The 16964-nt window shown below is 37.2% G+C and overlaps 1 protein-coding gene across 6 annotated transcripts in view; it reads left to right on the top strand.

Moving 5' to 3' along the window:
* The window catches only part of PGR (progesterone receptor), a 99952-nt gene that overhangs the window by 21818 nt on the left and 61170 nt on the right, over positions 1-16964 (top strand). The gene's annotated exons all lie outside the window — the stretch shown is intronic.

Genomic DNA, 16964 nt, shown 5'->3' with positions numbered 1-16964 from the left:
ATGAAGAAGGCGACAAGGACAGACTGGCCAATTGGTGGAGCAGTCCGAACACACACATTTATCAGTTAAGTTTATTGTCTTATATGGGCAAGGTTTGTGACACCCAAAAACAATTACAGTAATAACATCAAAGATCTCTGTTCATAGATCACCGTAACAGAGATGATAATGAAAAAGTTTGAAATATTTTGAGAATTACAAAATGTGACAGAGACAGAAAGTGAACATGTGCTGTTGGAAAAATGATGCCCATAGTCTTGCTGGATGCAGGGCTGCCACAAACCCTGAATTTGTAAAACATACAATATTTGTGAAGTACAATTAAGCAAAGCACAAGAAGATACTATATGCTTGTATCTCCCTAATTTTCAGCTAAGAGCTGTTTGAGAAGTTACTACCATCTCCTTTTTTCAGATATAAGAATTAAAACAAGGAAGGAAGTTAACTTTCCTAAAGATACCCCGGCAGTTAGTAATGGAGCTGGTAACCAAACCCAGTTTTGGCAGACTCCAAAAATTAAACCGCTTTCACTAAAGCACACCACTGGGCACTGTGAAGTACGAGATGATACTAGCAATTGATTGAAAGATGTATTGAAAATACTTAAAAATCTTATTGTAGTCAAAACTTTTAAAAATATTTTTTACTTAAAAAATTTATTATTATTTAGAGACAGACTAGGGTGCAGTGGCATGATCATAGCTCACTGCAGCCTTGAACTCCTGGACTCAAGTGATACTCCCACCTCAACCTCCAGATATTTTTTTAAAGACAGGGCCTTGCTTTGTTGCAGGCTGATCTGGAACTCCTGGCCTCAAGCAGTCATCCCAATTCAGCCTCCCAAAGTACTGGGGTTACAGCAGGCATGGACCACCTTGCCTAGGCTCAATTTTTTTTTTTTTTTTTTTTTTTTTTTGATGGAGTCTCACTCTGTTGCCCAGGAGTGTAATCGCACAATCTCTACTCACTGCAACCTCCGCCTCCCAGGTTCAAGTGATTCTTCTGCTTCAGCCTCCAGAGTAGCTGGGATTACAAGCACCCACCACCAAGCCTAGCTAATTTTTTCATTTTCAGTAGAGACAGGGTTTCACTATGTCGGCCAGGTTGTCTCAAACTCCTGACCTTAAGTGATCTGCCCGTCTCAGCCTCCCAAAGTGCTGGGATTATAGGCGTGAGCCACTGTGCCCGGCCGGCTCAAATCTTACATATTTGGGTGCCTAGACTTAAATAACATTTAGGAAAATGTTAATTAATTATCCATATAGTTCTACTTTTCCCCTTTTTTCTTTCTTTTTTTTTTTTTACAAAGCCATTTTCAAGTGAGACAGGAGATTCTGGAAAATTATCACAGAATCTTAAGTCACTTGATGTACCTAAACAAAGTTTGAAGAAATAATGAAGCTAAACATTGATAAATTTAGGATCTCTATAATCAGGAAGAAAAAAATAAACTACATAGATATGAGGGAAGGAATTAACCATTTGCATGTATGTAACTGTTATAATCCTGCATCAGAGTAGCACAAGGACGTAAACAACTGTGTTGACAAACAGTTTTGTAATTTTTTAATGTTTTTTATGTAGCTGTCTTAAACTCCTTTCTCAATGGTATGTGAGGTCAAATGATTGTGGTTTCTTTTTTTTAATTTTGCATGTAATGTGTAGTTCCTTACATTCTCTAAATGCTTACTGGTTAGCTAACTATGTTATTATTGATGTCAGTTATAACTAGATACTTCGTATAATTTCATATTTTATAAGTTAGAAGATATGTGAATAATTAAGAAATTTGGAAGAGCTCCAGAGAGACTGTTTTATTTAGAAAGAGAGGAGCAGAACAGCTTCAGGAAAGGTAGATGAAAAGCTGATTCATGGTCAGAAATAATTCAGTTTAAGAGAATTGAAGAGAAGAAAAAAGAACATATTATTTAGAAAGACGACATGAAGGACTTAATTTCTTTTTTTTTTTTTTTTTACTTATACTTTAAGTTGTAGGGTACATGTACAGAACTTGCAGTTTTGTTACATAGATATACACATGCCACGGTGGTTTGCTGCACCCATCAACCCGTCACCTAATTAGGCATTTCTCCTAATGCTATCTCTCCCCTAGCCCCCCATCCCCTGACAGGCCCAGGTACGTAATGTTCCCCTCCCTGTGTCCGTGTGTTCTTATTGCTCAACTACCACTGATGAGTGAGACCATGCGGTTTGGTTTTCTGTTCTTGTGTTAGCTTGCTGACAATGGTTTCCAGCTTCATCCATGTCCCTGCAAAGAACGTGAACTCATTCTTTATATGGCGGCATAGTACTCCATGGTGTATATGTGCCACATTTGTTTAATCCAGTCTATCATTAATGGACATTTGGCTTGCTTCCAAGTCTTTGCTATTGTGAATAGGCTGCAGTAAACATATGTGTGCATGTGTCTTTATAGTAGAATGATTTATAATCCTTTGGGTATATACCCAGTAATGGGATTGCTGGGTCAAATGGTAATTCTAGTTCTAGATCCTTGAGGAATCGCCACGCTGTCTTCCACAATGGTTGCACTAATTTACACTTCCACCAACAGTGTAAAAGCTTTCCTATTTCTCCACATCCTCTTCAGCATCTCTTGTTTCCTGAATTTTTAATGGTTGCCATTCTAACTGCTATGAGGTGGTATCTTATTGTGATTTTGATTTGCATTTCTCTAATGATTAGTGATGATGAGCATTTTTTCATATCTGTTGGCTGCATAAATGTCTTTTTTTTAGAATGTCTGTTCATATCCTTTGCCCACTTTATGAGGTTGTTTTTTCCTTGTAAATTTAAGTTCCTTTTAGATTCTAGATATTAGCCCTTTGTCAGATGGATAGATTGCAAAAATTTTCTCCCATTCTGTAGGTTGCCTGTTCCCTCTGATGACAGTTTCTTTTGCTGTGCAGAAGCTCTTTAGTTTTATTAGATCCAATTTGTCAATTTTGGCTTTTGTTGCCATTGCATTTTGTGTTTTGTACATGAAGTTTCTGCCCATGCCTATCTCGTAAATGGTGTTGCCTAGGTTTTCTTCTAGGATTTTTATGGTTTGCAGTTTTACATTTAAGACTTTAATTAAGCTTGAGTTAATTTTTGTATAAGGTGTTAGGAAGGGGTCCAGTTTCACTTTTCTGCTTATGGCTAGCCAGTTTTCCCAACACCATTTATTAAATAGGGAATCCTTTCCCCATTGCTTGTTTGTGTCAAGTTTGTCAAAGATCAGATGGTTGTAGATGTGTGGTGTTATTTCTGAGGCCTCTTTTCTGTTCTATTGGTCTGTATATCTGTTTTGGTACTAGTGCCATGTTGTTTTAGTTACTGTAGCCTTGTAGTATAGTTTGAAGTCAGGTAGTGGTATGCCTCCAGTTTTGTTCTTTTTCTTAGGATTGTCTTGGCTACGTGGGCTCTTTTTTGGTTCCATATGAAGTTTAAAGTGGCTTTTTCCAATTCTGTGAAGAAAGTCAATGGTAGCTTGATGGGGGTAACACTGAATGTATAAATTACTTTGGGCAGTATGATCATTTTCACAATATTGATTCTTCCTATCCATGAGCATGGAATGTTTTTCCATTTGTTTGTGTCCTCTCTGATTTTCTTGAGCAGTGGTTTGTAGTTCTCCTTGAAGAGGTCCATGAAAGACTTAATTTCTTTAAAAACAAAAAAAAATGAATATGCTACCAAACAGGACTCTATAAACCACTTGGCTCTGCCTTCAGAAGATATCCAGAACCTGAGCTCTTTTCCCCACCTCCACTGACCACTTTGGTTCAAGCCACTCTTATTCCCCTTTGGATGTATTGCAGTGGTCTGTTGACAGTCTCATTTCTATCCTTACCCTCCTAGATTCCAGAGGTTGAGAGTCTGCCCTCAACTTAGGAGCCATTGTGATACTGTTAAAATATAAGTCAGATCATGTTAGCCCTCTGCTCCAGTGTCTCCAGTGATACCATATATTTTAGAGAAAAATCAAAGTTCTTACAGTGGCCTTCAAGACCCTACAGCATCTGCACTCTGTTGCACTCTGATTGTACTGTCTACTACTGTTCTCCCTGGCTTAGCCAGCTCTAGCCTTACTCACATCCTCAAACAATCCGTCATCTCTTAGCATCTTAGCAATTTCTTCTTTCCTCTCTAATTCCTTTTCCCAACACTCCCCACTCCTCCAACCCATTCCAGCTTCCAGCTTCCATGAATATCCTGAAACATAACAAATTTTGGTGACTGCCAGTGTCTCACTTAACACGTTCCCCCACTAGAGTGTTGTCAAGTTGTCTCATTTAACACCAGTAACATTTAATATCAGTAATAGGCAGATTCAATCTTAGGGAAAATATGCCTAAAATTTATTTGCTGAAAAAAAAGAAAAGAAAAATTTGGATAATAATCTGCTTTGAATTATTACAAACACAACAGTATCTGTGAAACAAGACTGAGTGTCATAAGGAAACAACCGGATTAGAGAAAAGCATAGCAGGATGAGATAAGAAACTACTGCAGTATGATCCAAAATGCAATAACAGTTAAAATCCATATTGGTGGTCATAAAGAGCAGGAAATAACACCAATTATGTAGAATTCACATTTAAGGAGTTACTTCAGAATGAAGGGAAATTGGTAAACTGGTGAAAATTACATGCTATGATTTATTGTTTTTATTATGTACCAGTCATTGTGATAACATTTCATCTAATTTAGCTCACTTAATCCATATAACAACATTATAAAATATTTATTTCTATAATATATGTAGGAAAACTAAGAGTTTGATTAAATAATTTTATCATGCTGCAGAGAGTGACAGAACTGAATTTGAATGAAAGTCTAGGAAAGGCCTTATCACTATGCTGTTGGACAACAGATATGATGAATAGAGAGCACATATGCAACCCATAAATATCCAGTGATTCTGAAAAAGAAACTAAAAAACACGGCAAGCAAAAATATTAATTGATTATAGAAAATTACTCTTTCTTATGTGTCTTTTTTACGAGATCATTCCTACATTGTGTCATCAGCGCAATGTTGGCACATGGTAGATATTCAAGAAATATTTGTTTATTGAACTGTCATAATTACTATTTATTAAGCATTTATTCTGTGTCTGTCATGGTGCTATAGATTTTATATACATTATTTACCCTCAAAGCAACTTTTAAACTGTTATTTTATAGATGAGGATAATGTAGCACCAAGAAGTTAAGTGATCTGTTCAAGGTTATATTTGTAATAATAGGTGGTAGAACACAGATAACAGAAGTAAGTGGGCAGTTAAATAAAAATTTTACTTTTTAGATCAAAAAGACTCACTGCAGCCCAGGTAAATATAATTTTAAGAAGCTAAAACTTTGCATATATTGGTAATTTTTCATATGAAGAAAAAACACCCTATATGCATTTAAGTAGGATTAATAAAACTGGTTAACTACTAAGACATAAAAATTGGGTTGACATTAGATTTCCTCCTTGAGTACTAAATGCTTGGATTGGCAAAAATTCCATCAGGTTGAGTTGCTATTCTTGGGTGAAGATAACATATATTCTTATATATGTAAGAGGTCAGGAATATGCCCAGTCAATACCAAAGTACTTGTTTGTCTGATGGTTGGACTAATTTGGGATTCCTGTAGTGTCCTGTAGTTCAGGGTGAAGTTTAGTAACATGCTGGGGTAAGAGACTGGAGCTGCTATTCTCCGCCCTGCTGCCCACCAGTGTGCTGTATCCCTTCCCAGGATCGCCCTTAAGGTCTCAGATGCTCACACCTGGTGTTCAGTGCCCAGTGGTCTGTTCTCTAGCCAGCATATTCTGTGTCGTCTTAGATTCTAGTCCAAAGACTATTTAGATCTGCTGTATCCTTGGGAATTTCCATGCACTTTATTATTTCTTCTACGGCAGGGATCTCCAACCTAGAACAAGCCTATGACTTGTGGGCCATACCAGACTGACTTTCACTGTTTCATTCCTTGAACTATTGAACATACATTATTATTTCTCCTGCCATTTTACTCACCTGCTACTCACCTCCTGCTATGAATCAGGCCACACAGCAGGAGGTGAGCAGCAGGTGAGTGAGCATTACTGCCTGAGCTGCACCTCCCATCAGACCAGTGGCAGCATTCGATTCTCATAGCAGCGCAGGCCATATTGCAAACTGTGCATGCCAGGGATCTAGGTTGTGCTCCTTATGAGAATCTAACTAATGCCTGATAATCTGAAGTGGAACACTTTCATCCTGAAATCACTGCTTCCCCCAACCACCCCTCCTCCACTACCCCCGGTCAGTGGAAAATTCATCTTTCATGAAACCTGTCCCTAATGCAAAAAAGGCTGGGGACTGATGTTCTAGGGAAAATTAAATGTTTATGTATCTACTTTGTTACAAGGTTACTTGAAATAAACCAGTTAAATGCTTAGTATTTTGGTCTCTAATATGCGCAATAAGATTTTCCTTCTCTCCCTCCCCCCACACCTTTTTCCTTCACTTTTATCAAAAATCCTTGGATCTTCATGAAGATATTTTAAAACTTACTGGTTTGTTATTGTCCAGCTGTCTTTCACACTCTGCTAGATAGTCACTCTTCATTCCACTTTACATGACCATCCCCTGATTACTACTGTGAAAAACTGGTCTGAACCTTTGTCTCATTCTGCATGCATCTTCAGAATATGCTGGATGCTAGAAAACATACAAAAACACTTTAAGGAATAGTACTGCGAGTATCTATAATCAACAATTTGAAGGTAAGTTGCAGACATCATGACATTTCACCTCTTAAGACTTCAAAATTCATGTCCTAAGGACAAGAACATCTTCCATTATAACCACAATATTATCACACCAAAATTTTAACATTGATAAAACAATTCTAACATTCAGCCAGTATTAAAATTTCTTCAGTTTTTCCCAAAATGTTTTGTATAGAATTTTTTTTTCATTCAGGATCCAGTCAGGAATTGTGTATTTTACTTGGTTGACAACTCTATTTAGTTTTCTTTAATCTAAAAAGATCTCCCACCTTTGTTTGTCTTTCAGGACATTAGCATTTTTTTTTCAGGAGTCTAGGCCAGCTGTTTTGTAGAAAGTTCCATAATCTGGCTTTGTCTGATTTTTTCCCCCACATAATTATATGCCAGTTAAACATTTTGACAAGAATCCTACACAGGCCAACGGTTCTCAGACACTGATGTCATGACCCCCTTATGTGCGTAAAAATTGCTACAAGCCCAAAGAAATTTTGTATACATGAATTATCTCTCTCAGTATTTACTGTGTTAGAAATTAAAACTCATAATGTTGTAAAACTTTTTATTAGCTCATTTTTTTAAAAAGCCAACCCATTAGACACTAATTATTCAAACCAAAAAATGTAATGACAAGAATGACATTGTTTTACATTTTTATAAGTCATTTTAATGTCTATCTTAATAGAAAACAGCTGGATTCTCATATCTGGATCTACAGTCAATCTGTTCCAATATGTTATTTTGGTGGAAGCATGGGAAGAAAATGTGGCCTCACACAGATACATAGTTGGAAAATGCGGGAGTATTTTAATTGTCTTTTCAGACTTGACAAGTGGTGGCCATTTCATTAGAAATTACAAAAGGAAGATTCTCTATTTCTATTATCCCTTCTGTTTTATCAGCTCTAAATATTTTTAATAGTTCTCTCTCTCTTCCAAGAGGCAATTTGGTAATCTTAAAATACATTTAATAATGGAAAGCCAAACATACTTATTATTTACTTTTAATTTTCAAATTTCAAAGTTGTGAGTTTGTGCCCTAGTAATCTCCAGTGGTTTCCAGTGAGTTCCTCTTGTTTCTTTCATTCTTTCTCTTCTTACATATTATTATGTACTCATGTTTTTTAAAATATATATTCAGTGTGTTTTAATCACTTGAACTAGTTCTTTTTGATGTTCAAATGGTTTTAATTTTGGTTGGTGTGACTTATCAGTGGTCAATGAGAGACAATTTTATTAGCCCTCAGTAAAAGCAAATCATCTGTCACAGCAAAGCATCCCAGGCTCAACTTGCAGATTTCCTGCCCTAGTCCTGGATCAGTCATTTCCCCAAGGAGCTCTGATTCCTTTTAGATGAAAATTATATTAGATGTGAAAATCTGAATTCCTGCTGGAGTTGTCTTTACTTCTGGGCATTTTCAGTGAACAGACCTAGAAAATACCTCTTTTTGAAAAAGTAAGGGGATCATGAATTTATACCATGATTTCTCAACCTCACACTGTTGACCTATTGGGCCACATAATTGTTGCAGGGGGGGATGTCCTGTGCATTATAGGATGTTTAGCAGCATTTTTGGTCTCTCTGCAATAATACCTACCCTCTAGTTGTATAAACCAAAATTGTCTCCAGATATTGTGAAATGTCCTGGTGGGGAAGGGAGCAAAATTGCCTCTAGTTCAGGATTACTGGTTTACATTTGTATTTCTAGCAAAATCAAAATTATTGCTAATTGTTTTATCGATATGTTGTGTGTGTGTGTGTGTGTGTGTGTGTGTGGATTCAAAATACTAGTATCAGCATTATTACCTCTAACAACAAAACCTGCTTTGTAGACTAGCTCTTCCATCTCCTGTATAAAATCTTAGGCCAGTCCTATAGATTTTAATCAGAAGAACCATCTCATTCCACTGATTGTATTAGTCTGTTCTCATGCTGCTGTGAAGAAATACCTAAGACTGGGTAACGTATAAAAGAAAGAGGTTTAATTGACTCACAGTTCCACATGACTGGGAAGGCCTCAGGAAACTTACAATCATGGCGGAAGGGGAGGCGAACATGTCCTTCTTTACAAGGCAGCAGGAGAGAGAATGAGTGCCAGTAGGGGACATGCTAGACTCTTATAACACCATCAGTTGTCATGAGAATTCACTGATTGATCACGCTGCTCATGATGATCACGAGAAGAGCATGGGGGGAAACCCCCCCATGATTCAATTACCTCCCACTGAGTTCCTCCCACAACACGGGGTGATTATGGGATTACAATTCAAGATGAGGTTTGGGTGGGGACAGAAAGCCAAACCATATCAGTAATCAAAATGCCCAGGGAAGCATTATGCCAAATTTACAAATCCTCTTCTAAATTTAGATTTCTTCTTTGCCCCAATTCAGCACTCACTGCTTTGAGCTTGAAGCCTACAGGGAAGAACAAATAAGATCTGCTTCTTTTCTGTTTATGCTGCCCACACTCACCCACTGGCAGCTGATTTTGACCCTTCCAGGGCCAGGGTGTGGGAAGAGAAGTTAGACAGAGTGCATAATTTTACACAACAAGCAGGAATTTTACTGTCACTGGGGTTATCTGTGTTTGGTGGGAGATTACAGGCTACTCTTCCTCTAGTGGGATACTTTGGTGAGATTCGTGGAGATACCTTACTGAGAGGCTCTAACTGTAATCCTGCAATCCTGTAATGCAGTAGACACCTCTCTTCTCTCTGGACATGACCGTGACCCTGTGCTTCTGGATTTCCGCTGACTGACCCTACACAGACTCTGTTGGATCACAGTACTCTCTAGGTTGTCCTCTTAGCTGGAGCTAGTTTTTAAAAGAAAGAAACCTTTATTGATAAATATTTTCAGAAAAGCACTCAAATTAAAGATGTAGAGCTCATCAGTAGGTAAATGAAACCATGTTGTTATCACTCAGACCCCAAAATTTAAAGATCATTAGGTTCCCAGAAGCTCCATTTTGCCCCTTTCAATCATTCCCCAAAAGTAACCGCCATCCCAATTTCTAACATGATAGATTGGTTTGAACTATTTTAGAACTTTATATTAACGGAATCATATAGTATTTTTCTGTGTCTGCTTATTTTACACAACATTATACTTACGGAGTTCATCCACATTTTGCATGGAGCTAGACATTTATTCTCGTTGCTGTGTAATAATGCATTGAATAAATAAAACCACTTGTTTACACATTCTGCTATAGGTGATCATTTGGGTTGTTTTCAGATTGAAGCTATTATGAACACTGCTGCTATAAATATTCTTGTACAAATCTTCTATTTTTTGCATGTCCCTACAGATAAGCTTTTCATTTGCCTCTCCAAGGACGCTGGCAATTTCACTGGTCCTGTACCAGTCTTTGTTCCTTGGCCCGGGTTCCTATACCACGTAATAGTGAAAATTCACCTCCCATTAAAGGCCAATATTTTATTTTGTTTATGTTGTTTTTAGTCATAAATGATTTTTGTTCTCACTCTGACTTTTGGACCGATTCCTGGCTTCCTGGCGTTTTCTGTATAGTGTTTTCTAGCCCTGTTTTCATTGCTAAGGCAGGCTTTTAAGGTTCTACATTTTTATGCATGTAGTTCAGCCCTGCCACTCTCTTCCATTGGGACTGAAGTAATATATCCCATCCTGTCACGGGCTTTAAACTCCATTTCTTATCTTTCAGGCATTTCTTATATCTGTATCTGAAACTTTTTTGGATCACCACAGAGTCCAGTTAAGTTTGTTCCTCTGGCTTTCATTTCTTTTTTCTTTTCTGGCTTATGGAGATTTATGTACCTTTTTTTCCAGACTGTAATTAAGCAACATGCTTCTATCATAATTTCTCCAGTATTTCTGTGTTTGTGGTAGAACGATTGCCCTCAATATGGACCAGCTCATGTTGCTTCAAGCCCATGACTGGCGGGTCACACCATATTGACTTTCACTATTTCATTCCTTAAACTACTGAACATATATTATTTCCTGCCATTTTACTATGGATTTTCCCCTCCTTTTCAAAAATGCCGTGAAAAATTGTGAACTCTCTCAGACGTAAGTGAAATATGTTCACCTGTGCTCATATTGAGAAGCAACACAAACAATATAAAGTTCTTCTTTTACAGGTAAGTCCCTTTCTTATGATAAAGATATTTTATTTCCTTTAAAATGGAATTTTATTTGTCATCTATCTAAAATTTTTGTAAGTCACTAGGCAAATAAAATGATCTAATCACATCTTGATAGTGCTTTTATTTTCACAGAATATTTTTTAGTAAGAGTAACACTTGGGGCTGGGCGCGGTGGCTCATGCCTGTAATCCCAGCACTTTGAGAACCTGAGGTGGGCGGATCACAAGGTCAGGAGATCGACACCATCCTGGTTAACACGGTGAAACCCCATCTCTACTAAAAATACAAAAAATTAGCCAGGCGTGGTGGTGGGGCCTGCAGTCCTAGCTACTCGGGAGGCTGAGGAAGGAGAATGGCATGAATCCGGGAGGCGGGGCTTGCAGTGAGCCAAGATCAGCCCACCACGCTCTAGCCTGGGCGACAGAGTGAGACTCCGTCTCAAAAAATAGTAACACTTGGAAATTAGATGTTAAAAATAGTCTTGTTAGACTTCACATTTAATTATGGTCTATTACTATAAAAAGGCAAGAAATTGCTGAATAAAAGGCATTCTGTAAGAAAAAAGTTAAAAGGGGGTAAAAAATCAGAAGCAAGTGACTATTTACTATATATGACAAGTAAAATATGTCTTATACTGTTGAATATAACTATATTTACAAATATAAGTGAAACCATAGGTATAATTATATATACACTTATCTAACAAATATTTATCAAACTGTATTTGACACAAGAGTTAAAAGTATCAAACTAATTATTTCCTACTCTTATAGAACCTAGTAGCAATAGGCACACAGTATATAATAAGAATATGTTCTGTGCAGTTGGTACACAGAAGAAATGTCTAAAGCCTTTATGAGAACAGTCAGGTAAGACCAGCTGAGGGGAGCAGTTAAGGCAAGGCTTGAAAGATGAGTGAGATTTTGTTAAGTTGATAAATTGGAAGGAAGGGAGGAAAGTCATAGAGGCATGAGAGATTTTGGGCGTAATCCAAGGATGTTAGTACTCTGGAGCATAAAGAATATGGGAAAGAGTATGTGATTAGAAAGAAAAGACATAACAGTTTGAACTTACCCCCTGCTTTCTCCACCCTAAAACAGATCAGTTTTGCAAGGAGAAAGAAGTGTAGTGCTCTATTAAGCTCCCCAGGTTTCAACAGGGCCAGATGATGCATATATTAAGAGAGAGAGCTAGATAGTGGCTCCTACTGGAGTGAACTCCCCTATTTATCATTATGCCATGTAACCTGTTTGTGGTGGCTTATAGCTTTTAAATGTTCCTAAATGTCTTATACTCCTGGTGGTAACAATGTAGGTAAATAGCAAAGATGGTTAACAAATGGAATGCTCCGAGTCTTTTAATATAGTGACTTGTTTTACACTTGTTGTATAGTGACAATGTTATGTTGGACCGAGGAGAAGAAACAATATGCAATTTGAACCATCAGCTTATGGTTCATGATGAGTGAGCGAGTAGATCTAGACATGGATGTGTTTCTCAAAACCAGGATATAAACTGAGGACTACTGTCTGAAGAAAATGGTAGCAACTGATGTTATGTTAGATTTTTGTCTTTTTCTAGATTTCCAGGAAAATGTTGTGACAGGGCTAATGCATTTGTGCCTGACCTTTCTTCACCTGCATATACAGCCGGGTACCTGATGGAGTGACACATGTAGTGAGTGGCTTCCTCTGCATTCATTGCATTCTTGGTGGCTCTGAGTCCTGGCCATGCATTATGGTTCAGAGGCAATGCCTGGGCCCCGTGCCAAATTATCTTAGTCAGCTCTAGTTGGAACTGGCTAGCTACAACATTTCTTTAAGCCAAAAAAATTGCTTGAGAAGATAAACCTATAACTATTCCCCCTATATTTTGTTTGCATGATAATGCATCTACTTTGCAGTTTTGATGGCTCATCACTTAGTGTTAAAGATGATGAAAAGTTAGAGTGAACTGAGCTTCCAGATTTCTTTAAACTGTTCCAGTCTGTCACAGGCAGTCTACAATGATATGAGTTGTGCCAACCCCTCAAGGTCGTGACTTCATGCCAGTGTCCTTAATTATTAAATATTTTCCTTCCCACTCAAACTTTAAATATTGAACTTCTAAGTCATTCTTTCTTCCAAACTTATAAGAATTGCATTCTGTTTGTTAACTATAATTTCCTTATTTATATTCATATTTAAATTTATACTTATGTTTAAATTTATTTGGTACTTATCATCAGTCTCTTCATACCAGACTTCCTACCTCATACATTGTTTGCTATAACTTATCTGTTGTTGACTGGATGACATCTTTAGGAAGAGTATACTGGGGGCTTATTTCCCAATTTTATGCATGTTTCAGAATATATTTAAGTTGCCTTTAAACTGAATAAATTGACTAGATATAGACTTCTTGGACCACATCTAGAAAAATCTAACTATATTTGAGATTTAGATGTGTGATAATCATAATTATAGTAGACATTTGTTAAGTACTTGCTATGTGCCAGACTATTCTAAGCTCTTACATGAGCTTGTGTATTCCTTAGATCCAATCCAAGGTACTAATGTTATCTTCATTTTAATTGCCAAATGTCATCCAGCTACTAGGTGATGAGATTGACATTCACACTTAAACAGTACTGCTCCAAAGTCCATATGCTTAACTTTCTATACTACCTCTCAAGATAATTAACCTAAAATGTTTAACTGTGTGGCCTTGAGCATGTTATTTAACTTCTAGATGCCTCAGTTAACTCTCTATAAAATGAGAATAATACCTCCAAAGGTTGCTTTGATGATTAAATGAGTTAATATATGTCAATAGCTCATAACAGTGCCTGGCACACAGTAAGTGCTTAATAATTTTCTGTTGTTCTTTTATTATTTGTGGATAGTAAGTTGCAGATCTGAGCTTTGAACAAGCAGTTTGGCCTCTAACTTTGCTCTTTGGTACTATAATGTAGCGTCAGCAATTAAGATGGCATTTTAATTTAGTGGGGGAAAAACGTGGATTAGTCAGTAAACAGTGTTGGGATATAGTAGATACTCAATACTTGTTGAATGAATGAGAGTTTCATAAAAGTATAAATACATTCACTTAAATATTAACAAATAAATATTAAGAACCATTTAGATTTGTATAGACAGTTTGGAAATATTTTAGTCTGTTCCACTGCAATAAAAATATACCTTAGACTGGGTAATTTATAAATACAGAAATATTCAGAAATATTTTCTGACAGTTCTAAAGGCTGAGAAGTCCAAGATCAAGATGGCACAGATTCCACATCTGGTAAGAGCTTGCACTCTTCTTCCAAAATGGTGCCCCTTGCTGCATCCTCACATGGCAGAAAGGACAAAAAGGACCAAATTCGCTCCCTCAAGCCCTTTTGAAAGGGTACTGATTCCATCCATGAAGGCAGAGACCCCACCTCTTAATATTGTTGCATTGGGGATTAAGTTTCAATATGAAGTTTGAAGGGGACACAAACATTCAAACCGTAGCAAGAAGGAAGCAAAAATGAGAAGAGATGCATGATTATCAAACTGTAGGTTATTTTCTGTTTTGAATTTCCTTATGTTCTTACAGAATTTCTCTAATAATACAATTCATGATATAACTTGAACAGATAACCACTAAATTGTATTTTTTAGATATTGAGTTTGAGGTACCTAGAAAGATGACTGGAAGGTCAGAGCTCATATTGAGATTTTGGGACCATCAGAAGATAATGAGATTCACCACAAAGTGTGTGCAGTGGCACACAACATATAAGGACTAAGCAAAGTAAGAGGAGTTGACAAAGGGAATTTAAAAGGAACTGCTGGAAAGACAGGTGAAGAGTCAGAAAAGACAGGCCCCAAAATATGAATCAGTGGGACAGGCGGGGAAAGAAATCACCTGAAGCAAACGATTCAGAAGATCAGGAAAGCATTCACAGCATTTAGGAATGAAAAAATCTTTGATGATGTTAAGCGATTTTATAAGAATAGTGACTACACAAGTCAAATTACCACATAGGAATAAAGAAAGTTAGGTAGAAACAGCAAATGTAGATGATGTTTTCAACAACTTTGATGACCAAAAAAAAGGGGAATGGATTCCGGGAGAATCTAGAGTGAGCTAGGATTCCTTTTTTTGGTGCTGGAACTTTTTTGGATGGAAAAATAATGAGAGAGCAGGACATCACTGGACAGGAGAGACTAAAGATTTTAGGAGAGCAAGGAGGAAATCGATGGGACAAGACTTGAAAGCAGATAGGAAGGAACTGTTTGAAGGACGAAAGCAAAAACGGTTGGTAAAGAGGACTCTATGAGACACTGAATAAGGAGGTGATATTGTAGGCCATTTTAGAAATATGAATGAGACAGATGAGCAGCATGCCAGCTTCTGGTGTTTAGATCAGACCTTTTTCCTGGGTATTTATGACCTGGAAGCAGAGAGTAGGACAGCCTCCCTTCAAACAACAATTACATCTGTGTGCTCTATTTCTTGAAGTCTGTTTTCTGTACAGAATAGAGAACCTTGCCGGACACGGTGGCTCTTGCCTGTAATCCCACCACTTTGGGAGGCCGAGGCGGGCAGATCACCTGAGGTTGGGAGTTTGAGACCAGCCTGACCAATATGCGGAAACCCCATCTCTACTAAAAATACAAAATTACCCAGGCGTGGTGGCGCATGCCTCTAATCCCAGCTACTCAGGAGGCTGAGGCAGGAGAATTCCTTGAACCCAGGACGGGGAGGTTGTGGTGAGCTGAGATTGTGCCATTGCACTCCAGGCTGGGCAACAAGAGCGAAACTCCATCTGAAAAAAAAGAATAGAAAATCTTGCTATTTGCTGTTCTCTCTTCTTATGAGATACCAATATAGGGTCTAAATAGACGATCGATTGATAGACTGACTTACACACACCTTGCTCTCACAGTCACTCCTATAGCCTAAATATATAACTTGTGGTTAAAAAAATAAATAAATTAGAGTCAAATCAGAAAGTAGCATGCAGTACACTCTGCTAACCTCCTGTAGGACCGGCATTATGTGCACAAAAGTCAGCATAGATATGAGGCTTCACAGTTACCCTTTATTAGGTGAAAGCTTAATTCCTGGGACTCTAAACAAGAGACGAACACTACTATGTGAGTGTACATGAACATAAGTTTATAGAGGCATATATCTTTATGAAAATATTTGTGCTTTTCCAGAAATGCCCGAGGTCAGGAACCTTCTTGATATCAGCTGTCACATAGATAGGCCTTTTGGCGTTTTTGCTCTTTGCCATTTAGGCTTATCCTTCCCCTGCTTGATTAAGTACGTGTTGTAGGTACCTCTGAGTTCCTTTACTGCAAACTTTGGCCAGAAGACTCTGATTTTAATCTTAACTAATGTAAATACTACAGGAAAATTCCATGATCTTTTAAAATTGTTTGTCATGTTCAGAAGTATAAGTAGGCTGAAGTAGGCTGATGATACTAAAAGACTCACAGTCTATTTTAAAGAATTTTTTGGGGAAAAAAAGAGTGTCAGAAAAAGTAAATTAATGTTTACATGTTTAAGCTGAATTTTTTTATTTTTGCTAAATCTAAATAAATTAGATTGTTCCATGCCTTATTAGCATATTTGTGGTTTAAAAATCATTGTGGAATATTAAATTCATGTGCCAGACCTTTTTAAAGGCATCCATAGTTTCCTCTACACAAAGTGACCCCAGGGTGATGTGTGATGTGTATCATCTGTACTTCTATAATTTTTCTCTTCTTTATTGAGTACTTCTGTCTGTTTTAAGTTCTTCCTTTATCATTATTTCTGTTCAAGGTATTTTCTAATGTGTAGTCAAAATAAAGCAAGTATTAAATTCAGTACAATAAGTGCTCTTTTTTTACATGCTCTTCCATTGATTCCTTAAAGAGAGAACCAACTCTGGGACTTTTCCAATAGAACTAAGAATTTAGATTTTTTTAAAAAGTCTATTCCAGAGGCCTCTTCAATTCTTTAGTCTGTATCTGTTTTCTTAAAGGCATCGATGTCAGAAAGAAAGGTTTTACTAGAGTTTGACCACCTCATACAACTAATGCTTATCAACAACGT

Source organism: Theropithecus gelada, chromosome 14 (assembly GCF_003255815.1).
Source record: "Theropithecus gelada isolate Dixy chromosome 14, Tgel_1.0, whole genome shotgun sequence".
In the NCBI taxonomy this organism is placed as follows: Eukaryota; Metazoa; Chordata; class Mammalia; order Primates; family Cercopithecidae; genus Theropithecus; species Theropithecus gelada.
Note: the sequence above shows the minus strand (reverse complement) of the source record. Positions and strands in the feature narration are given on the sequence as shown.